The sequence below is a fragment of the Hydra vulgaris genome, chromosome 09 (genome assembly GCF_038396675.1).
Source record: "Hydra vulgaris chromosome 09, alternate assembly HydraT2T_AEP".
Taxonomy (NCBI): domain Eukaryota; kingdom Metazoa; phylum Cnidaria; class Hydrozoa; order Anthoathecata; family Hydridae; genus Hydra; species Hydra vulgaris.
Genome location: NC_088928.1, coordinates 47,242,501 through 47,252,465, shown reverse-complemented (window position 1 = coordinate 47,252,465; position 9,965 = coordinate 47,242,501). Strand labels below are relative to the sequence as shown.

At 30.1% G+C, this 9,965-nt stretch overlaps 1 protein-coding gene across 3 annotated transcripts in view; it reads left to right on the top strand.

Moving 5' to 3' along the window:
- Positions 1-4,973: 4,973 nt before the first annotated feature.
- Positions 4,974-9,965, top strand: part of LOC100207083 (uncharacterized protein FLJ43738) — a 67,836-nt gene continuing 62,844 nt past the window's right edge. For 2 of the 3 annotated variants that reach the window (XR_010640887.1, XM_065805904.1), the window contains exon 1: positions 4,974-5,092. The gene's annotated coding sequence lies outside the window, so the exon portion shown is untranslated. Of the gene's footprint in view, positions 5,093-5,643; positions 6,346-9,965 lie in introns of those variants that run through there. The other variant, XM_065805903.1, reaches the window with a different exon arrangement.

Here is a 9,965-nt window from a genome sequence, read left to right as displayed (position 1 = left end):
ATTGAATCTGATATTGTTACACAATTATAAAACCTAACGTTTTTTCTAGAAAAAACTTTTTTTTGGTTAAGTAAAGGCTAAAGATTGTGTGTCCGAGTTTTTTTTACAATAAAAGTCTTTGTGTAGACCTCCTAGACTAAAATTTTTGGTAATCAGATTTTTTGTTAAATAGCCTTGCACCACTTCTTTATTAAAAAGCTGCCGTAGGTTCAAATCTGTGTTACATTGTTTTCTGTCTAGAATGATGAATGCAGGATCATCTTGACTCCACTCATGGGATCTTGCTTGTGTCTCCTTGTTTGTGACTATACAACTTAATCTGTTATCTACTAATGAATCTAATAATGAGGGGTGGCGGAACAATGGGGGCTTTAGGGGCTTCAACCCCCTCACTTTTAAAAGTGTGAGGGCTTTTGGTTTTGTATACCCCCTTCTCCTCTTACACTTGTTAAGTCTGTAAAATTATTATTTTAAAATGTTTTAACTTGTTTTAAATCAAGTCTTCATGCCGCTAGAGAGCAATTAACGTTTTGCATTTGAAATAATAATTTAACGTATTTGCTTCGAATCACATTTAACAAGCTGCAAGGGAGCAATTAGTGTTTCGTATAACATAGTGTGCAATTTCTGTCCGCTTTTCTTTATGCTATCTTTCTAACCCGACTTCTTCTATCTTTCATTCTAACATATCTTCGTTCTTCCAAAACTCACTTTACTCTTGGCCGTAAAGCGGTTATGACGCTCCTTCTTGGGGGGCTGAACTTGTCTTGTCTGCGTGCCATGATATGGTGGTCTCTGTATGGCAACTAGCCGGAGGAGAATAAACCACAATACCAAACAACTATAAACAAACTTTTGAAAAAAAAAATTCAACTTTTACTACTTGCCTGAAGTTAGTTGGCGATTAGTTTTTTTATCATGTCTTATGTTAGTCTTACATGTAAAGTAGAGGTGTTACGAGATCGTATAGTTGAATTCCGAACCCGTTTGGATTATTCAAAAGTCAGCAATTCAAAATATATCTCGGAGAAAGCCAAAGAACTTAGCGAGAAAATAGCAGCAAAGATTGGAAGGAGTAAAATTGAAAATATTACTTACCATAGAGATGGTTGGTGGATTCAGTTCTTAAATCAATCAATGATGCTACTAACCTTTCGATTGAGCAGATTGAAATCAATGAATGCGAGAAACCCGTTGTTTTCAACCGAAGAGAAGAACAAGGTTTTTTAATAACAATTAAGTGCGAAGAAGGAAGAAGTGAAGAAGAAAATAAAAAATATACAGCACGAAAATGAAAGCGCCTTTGAAGATGCGAGACGCTTGGAAAAAGAAAAACTGAAAAGTGTGCATCCAATTGAAAATCTTATCATAGTTGAGGATCCGTATATGGAATATAAATCAAAAAAGAGTCTGAGAAAGGAGAAGGAAAAAGACGTTTTAATTGAGAAGAAGAAGTTTGAAGACGAAGAAATATCTAGCGACGATAATTTTGACAACAACGACAACAACGACGAGAACGGTGTGGCGATGGAGCAGACGAACGATCGAAAAAGAACACACCTGCAAACTCCAGTTTGCAGGTGTGTTCTTTTTCGATATTTCAGTAAACAGAAACAAATAGAAAAAATAAGTGAAAGACGAAACGGTATTTCTAAACAAAAATGGCAAAAATAATCGTTCAAACGGGGATGTGTAAAATTTTTATTAATAATTAATCAAAACGAACAAAACAAATATAAAAACGAATTAAGAAATATTTTTAAAATAGGAGTTTTAAACCTAGTCACTGATATACATAACTATTTTGCATAATTTTTCCTTTTTTTTAATATTTATTTTCGTTTTTAATTTGATTTTCTCTCAGTGATTTTTCTTACTTATATAATTTTATTTACTATAAATATATCAGAAAGATTTCTTTGTAAAACAGGTCTTATTTATTTACTTTTTAAACAAAAAAAACTTTTTGAAATTTTTATAATCAAATAAGTATAAGCCATGAAACTAAAAATAATTAATGACAATAAATTTTAAAATAATCGCCAACACACGGAACTATCTTAAATAGTTACGATAGAATTTTATTTTTTGTTTTTCCTTTACTTTTTGTATTTTACGTTACTTTTTTCTTTTACGTTTTTTATTTTACCTTTTAAACTTATGAGGGCGTCAGTAAGGCAAATAGACGTAATAAAATACAATACAACAATAACAAAAAATAATATAAAGTAATACAACAATACGATAATATAAAATAACATAATATAAAAGTATATAATAATATAAATAATATAACAATAAGTATGAACAAACTTCATCAGCAATGATGAGTAAGTTTATACTCATACATTAATTAAGTGATCTAATTAACAGTATGAATTTCACAATCTAACATCTCGTGCAATATCTGTCCGCTTTCTCAATGCTATCTTTTTGTAACTTGATTCCTTCGTTCTTCTTAAAATCACTTACTCTTGGTCTGCAAAGCGTTTTATGATGTTCTTTAGTGAGCTAAACTCGTCTTTTCTGGCCTTGGTAATGTGGTCTCTATATTGCAACTAGCCAGAGGAGGATGAACCACAATACCAATAACAAAAAATAAAAACAAAAAAAAACAAAAAAAAACCTCTAGGGTGGTGTTAAATCACCCTTAAGTTGCACATTTTAATATCTGGTGCAATTATCAGTCCGCTTTGTATATGCTATCTTTCTAACTCGACAACTTTTGACTTTTGCTCTAAATTTTTTTGTTCTTTCTAAACTTACTTACTCTTAGTCAGCGAAGCGGCTGATAATGCTCTTTAGTGAGCTGAACTTGTCTTCGCTGTCCCGGGTATTACAATATATGAAGACTTTCTTGGTCTATATGCCGCTGATGCTACCAACAGTAAATTGCGTTTTTATGCAATGTGTGATGTTTTAGTTAAATGAGGACAATTCAAGAAAATAGTAATCAATCTTACAATGGTGCCGTTTCAATGTTAGGGCATCAATGTGTTGTTGCCAAACTGTTTAAAGATGATGTAAATGAAGCAATTTTTATACATTGTTACGCAAATCAGCTCAACCTTGCTCATCAAGATGTTTGTAAACGAGTTGGATGAATGAACAAAAGGCAGGAGTTGTGCCAGTTGTTGTATCATTTCATTTATTTAGCTCCAAAGAGACCGGAAAAGTTTAAAAAATTACAACGTGATTACTTAACGAGGATGACAAGCAAATCAATTTAAGTGCTCCTTGTACAATTTGTTTTACCACATGGTACAAATCATATGGTTCAATTCTGGCAAATTTTTAAGTAATTGTTTTAGAGCTTTAAGAAATTTTCGAATCAACAGAGCTGAAGCAGAATGTTTACTTAACAAGTTATTTTCATTTCAGTTATATCTTGGGCTTCGCCTGGCTTATGATGTGTTTGCAACTGTTGGCCAAGTCTCTCAGCATATGCATACTGCTGAAGTAGATGCTCAAACAATTGCTTCATCAATGTAATTAAAAGTTAATATATCATCTTTGTGGTCAGAAACACGTTTTAAATCATTTTTTGATTTTTTTGTTAATAAAGGAGTTGATAAATTTGGTTTCAATTCAACTCATGCAATGGCAAGCAATGCCACGCCGACGTTTAACTGTTTTCCGCATTGATGATAGTACTCTGAGCAATCACATAGGCAACATAATGAAATTTTACCGAGCCCAGTATTACGAGGTACTAGACGTTATAAAAAGTCAATGAGTTAAACGCTTTCTAGAAAGTTCAATGGAATTATTGATCGCTTTAGAAAAGTTGCTATTGTCCAGTGCAAGTCGTGATACGGACATAAAAGCTTTCCATTCACATAAAAAATTGAAATAATTCAAAGCAATTTTTTCTACATATTAGTTCCACGAAATAATATATAAAATTTGCTAAGATTAAGTTTTGGAAAACGGTTGTATCAGAAAATCATAGTTCCGTGAATCGTACTTTACTTATTATTTTGTTAAATTTAGGTTATGAAAAAGAAGTGGGCATACTTCTTTTTAAATTTGCACATAATGTAATGTTATATATATATATATATATATATATATATATATATATATATATATATAATATATATATATATATATATATATATATATATATATATATATATATATATATATATATATATATATATATATATATATTAGGGTTATGACTTTTTTCAACCCCATGCTCCTGTACTGTAGTTTGATGAACTTTTAACTTAGAAGCGCGAAATTTTTAATTTTTCAATGGCGGGGTGACCTATTTTCAAAAGATATGCAAATAATAGTTCATTTTGTGCTAATTTGGTAAAAGCTCATTAAACTACAGTACAGGAGCATGGGTTAAAAAAAAGTCATTACCCTAATGTGCTTCATTTTTTTGTTTGCGCTTCTTCCTATTATCACCTTTCTCTTTGCTCTTTATTGTTTTCCTTTTACCAAAGCAGTTTTATTTAATTTTCACGAAGATTAACGAAATTTTTCCTTTTCTGACATTATCAAAAAAAAGATTTTTAAGATACCTAAAGCACATAGTTTCTTTAATACTACTATATGGCTTGTGGTCGTGACAACATTATTACTGTTCTACAGCTTGTGGTGCTGACAATATTTACGTAGCGGCCATAAAAAATATTTCTCAAAACATTATACTCTATAAACTACTTAGTAAGGGCTTAACTGAATCTTGTTTTTCTTTTTTTTTTTTTTTACTTTATTTTGGGTGCCCCAAACAGTCTTATCATAGAGCATTTGAAAAGAAGTTCACTAATCAATAATACAAATTTCGATGCCCGCGTTTATCAACGAATTTTTGTAACTGTAATTTTTAACAAATATAGTTAAAATCAGAGTTATATTTTTATCTAAAAGCAAGTTGGGGTCCTAATTACAGGTTGTTGTTTTGTTTTGTGTTTTATTTATTTTTTGGGAGGAGGGGGGGGGGGGGGAAAGAGAGCCTCTGATCCATTAGCCACAGCACTAACTGAAATATTTACCGTCTATCGTAATATTTGATTTGTAAGTTAATCGTTACAAACTTCGTGTCATATTACATGGGCAACAACAAAAAAGATCCAAGGTATCCATCCATGTGTAAAATTCAATTTTCGAAACGTAATATAACACAAAAACATATCTCATATATATATTTATATATATATATATATATATATATATATATATATATATATATATATATATATATATATATATATATATATATATATATATATATATATATATATACTTTATATATTAAATTTTATGTGTTATTTAATGTATTTAAATAATGTAGTATTTAATATATTAAAATTTAAAAATTAAGTATTTTTTTGATTTTTCTAACAATTTTATTTTTAGATTAATTATTTCAGTATTTTTTTTTTTCATAATCAATAATTTTGTTATTGTTATATATAGCGCATATATACACATACCTACATATATACCTATACACATACACACACATATATATACCGTCACACATACATATATGCACACATACACACAATAAACATATACATATGTACATTATACAAATATATATACAGTTACACAAATACATCCACACATATATACAGGGTGTTTAGGATAAGTTTGACATATTTATAACTGATTATATTTTTCCGCAGGTTAGAGAATATAACACATATTATTTATCATTTAAAGTTTGGACCCTTCTTCATTCATATACAAGATGTCAGAGAGAATGGATGACTGAAACCCACCTGAATCATGGAAGAGAATAAATTGCATCATGATGATTCATGCCGGCTATCAAAATAAGGATATTATGACTGCTGCCCAATTCTCTCTGAACACAATAAAAACAATCAAAAAGGCATGAACTAGAGACTTGCAATAGTGACTACGAGGCTGTAGTAAGAAGAAAGATCTATAACAGATGATCTGCTTGCGTTTGTACAGCAGAATTCCTCAGAGATCTGCAGGAAAAGGTGTTGAAGAACCTACAGTCAAGACTGCAGTCAAGTCAAGCCCTGGTTAACAAGGGTAGCCAATGGTAGGCCATATGTATGGAAGCAGGATTCAGCCCTTACCACACCTCTGGGAAAATTCAAAAATGGTTGTCTGAAAATTTTTACAACTTCACAAGTCCAAATATGTGGCTTCCAAACTCCCAAGACCTTAATACTATGGATTATTTGTATGGGGCGCTGTTGAAAAAGTCACCAATCGCTGTGCTAGTAATACAAAAACCCAGATAATGGAAAAAATTAAGAGTGTTTTTGATGCTACAGTCTCCCACAGAGACTGTAGCATCAGCTTGTTCCAGGTTCCGAAGAAGGATTGAAGCTGTGATCAATGCTAATGGTGGTTATTTTTAGTGAAACTTGTTGGTACTATTGTAATTTCTGTTTTTTTTTTCACTTCATTAAATTTAGTAATTACAAAGAAGATTAGCTTTTTCCTTACAAAACTGTCAAATTTATCCCAAATACCTTGTACACATACATATATATGTACACATACATATACACAGATATTCATACAAACATACACATATACATTCTACACAAATACACATATACATACACACATACTCATATATTTGTTTTGTAGTTTCATCTTGCATTTTCATGATAAACTCTTTAATATATTTATGTATATATATGTATATATATATATATATATATATATATATATATATATATATATATATATATATATATATATATATATATATGTACATATACTTATGTGTATATATATATATGTATGTATATATAAATATGTATATATATGTATATGTATATATACATATATATATACATATATATACATATATATATACATATATATATATATATATATATATATATATATATATATATATATATATATATATATATATATATATGTATACAACCCTCGGAATTAGCGTCGGCATTCGGCAATGTCGACCTAACTGCCGACCTGGAAGTGTTTGAGGTCGGCAAAAAGTTGCCGACCTCATTTCTATGTTTTATGGTCAGACCTTTGTATCAAATAATTTTGATACAATGAGGCCGACCTGATGCCGACCTCTACAAGATTGAGGTCGGCAAATTATTGCCGACCTCATTTTTCTTAATTTCGAGGGTTGATGTATATATATATATATATATATATATATATATATATATATATATATATATATATATATATATGTATGTATATATATACATATATGTATGTAAATTAGTAAAAACACTTATCTAATTTATTATTGCTCTGTTCTTTTAGAACATTGAGCACTCTGTTTGTAGAATACACTAACATAATTAATATATATATATATATATATATATAAATTATATATATATAAATTATATATTTATAAATTATATATAGATAAATTATATATATATATATATATATATATATATATATATATATATATATATATATATATATATATATATATATATATATATATATATATATATATATATATATATATATATATATATATATATATATGGATTATTTTAGCTAGGGTTCTTTAAAATATATAAACCTACAAATTTGCAAATTAATCAATTAGGTCTTTATCGCAACAACGGTTTAATAATAATGCATAAAAAAGCAGGGCCACAACTCGATAAAATTAGAAAAGATATTAAAGTTTTTAAAAACATTGGCTTCCAAATTGAAATAAACATAAATTTAAAAATAGTGAATTTTCTTGATGTCACATTTAACCAATTAACGCGTTTAGAGGAGTTAAAAATATTTTCATTAGAAGAGTTTTGGTTTAGCCTATTGTTAATTGAAATTGGAATTTGTTTTAGAATTTGAGGGGGATGGTTCGAATTCACAATTAATGTGAATATATATATATATATATATATATATATATATATATATATATATATATATATATATTTATATATATGTATATATATAAATATATTTCATATAATCATATATGTATTTCATTTATATATACATATATATATATATACATATATATATATATATATATATATATATATATATATATATATATATATATATATATATATATATATATATATATATATATATATGTATATATATATATATATATGTATATATATATATATTTATACATATATATATATGTATATATATATGTATATATATATATATATATATATATATATATATATATATATATTTCAGTCAGGTAAGGTTATCCTGCTACTGGTAACATGTAACCCAGTACAATCTGCTTCACGTCCTACTGCCTTGTTGGATACGCCTTTTTAGGCAAAGGCTAGGACATGCCAACTCCGACTTAAAACACCCCCTGCCTTGGGGCTCTTGGTTGAGTAAAGGCTAGAGATGGTGTCTCTATAAAAATACAGGCAGATGTTAAATACATTAGGCTACTGTCTTGTAGAAGGCCTCCTATGCAAAGACTTAAGGGATAAACAGATTCTATCTGTTGACCAGCCTCGCACCCCTTCTTCATCTATTAGGCTGGCGCAGATGTATTTTTAATACATTGTTTCCAGTTTAGGTTGTTAAATGCTGGATCTTCTTGACTCAATGCATGGGTTTTGCTTGTGTCTCTGTTTTTATGACTAGGCAACTCATTCTATTATCTCCTAATGAGGTTACAGCTCTAAAACTCAGTTTTATGGTTCTGAGACCGGCTGGTAGTCAGTTTTACCGAACAACTGAAAAATATCAAAGTGTTAACAGTGCCATGTTGCGCATGGATGGTGTCCCTGTTTGTACTTTTGGTGTGCATTGCGGAGACCACATTTGGAGCCCGTTGTAGCGGCATAAGTTTTATTAGCAGTAATGAGACAATTGCTTGGGCTATTAAACAGTGTTCTGAGTACTATCTATGCTTTGAGTCAAGTTCTTCAATCTAATTTTAAAATGAATAACCAAAAACTATAAAACCATCATCATCACCAAATTCTTTAAACCTATCATTCACTAATATTCGTGGTCTTTGAAGTAACTTTTCTTCTGTTGAGTCTTATCTCTTGCAAAGTTCACCAGACCTACTTGCTCTTTGTGAGACTAATTAGAGTTCAGGTGTCTCATCTTGCGATCTTAGGGTTGATGGTTATCTTCCTTTAATTCGTAAAGACTCCAATAGTCACATGCTCGGCCTGGGCATTAACATTCGTAAGAATTCACCCATTTGTCGTAAAACTAGGTTTGAATCCACAGGCTATTGTTTCATGTGCTTTCGTTTAGCACCACTTCACTCCATTGCCCTTCTATTTGTTCTATATCGCTCTCCTTTATCTTAAGACTGCACTCTTTTTGATGTTATTTCTGATCATATTGACCAAGCCCTCTCTCTTTATCCAACAGCTACTTTCTAACTCGCTTTCCAGACAACCCAAATCATTTACCTTCTCTACTCGACTTATGTCTTATTTCTGATCTTAGTCAGTGCTCAGTTTCTCCACATTTACCCTTAGGTGCTTCTGATCACAGTTTGATCTCTCATAAACTAATATCTCGCTCTTCTTTATCACCTGAATCCCCCTATTATCGTACCTCTTACAACTACAGTAAAGCTGACTGGGATTCTTTCCGTGATTTTCTTTGTGATGGCCTTTGGATAGAAATCTTTTGTCTTCCTGTCGACAAATGTGCATCTTACATAACTTCGTGGATTCAGGCTGGCATGGAATCTTTTGTTCCCTCTCAACAATTCTAGGTCAAGCCTCACTCTCCTTTATGGTTTTCCTCACACTGTGCTGCTGCGATTGCCAATCAAAACCGTTACTTCCATATTTATCAGCAAAACAATTCTCCAGAAAATAGACATCTGTTTATTACTGCTTGAAACCATTGTAAAAAGGTTTTGTCTAACGCCAAAGCCTGCTATTCTCAGGTCATGAAATCTCATATCTCATCTCAAAAATAAGGCTCTTATGACTTCTGGAGAATCTTTATACTTTCTGGAGAGCGATCTGATTCGTCTAACTACCGTCCCA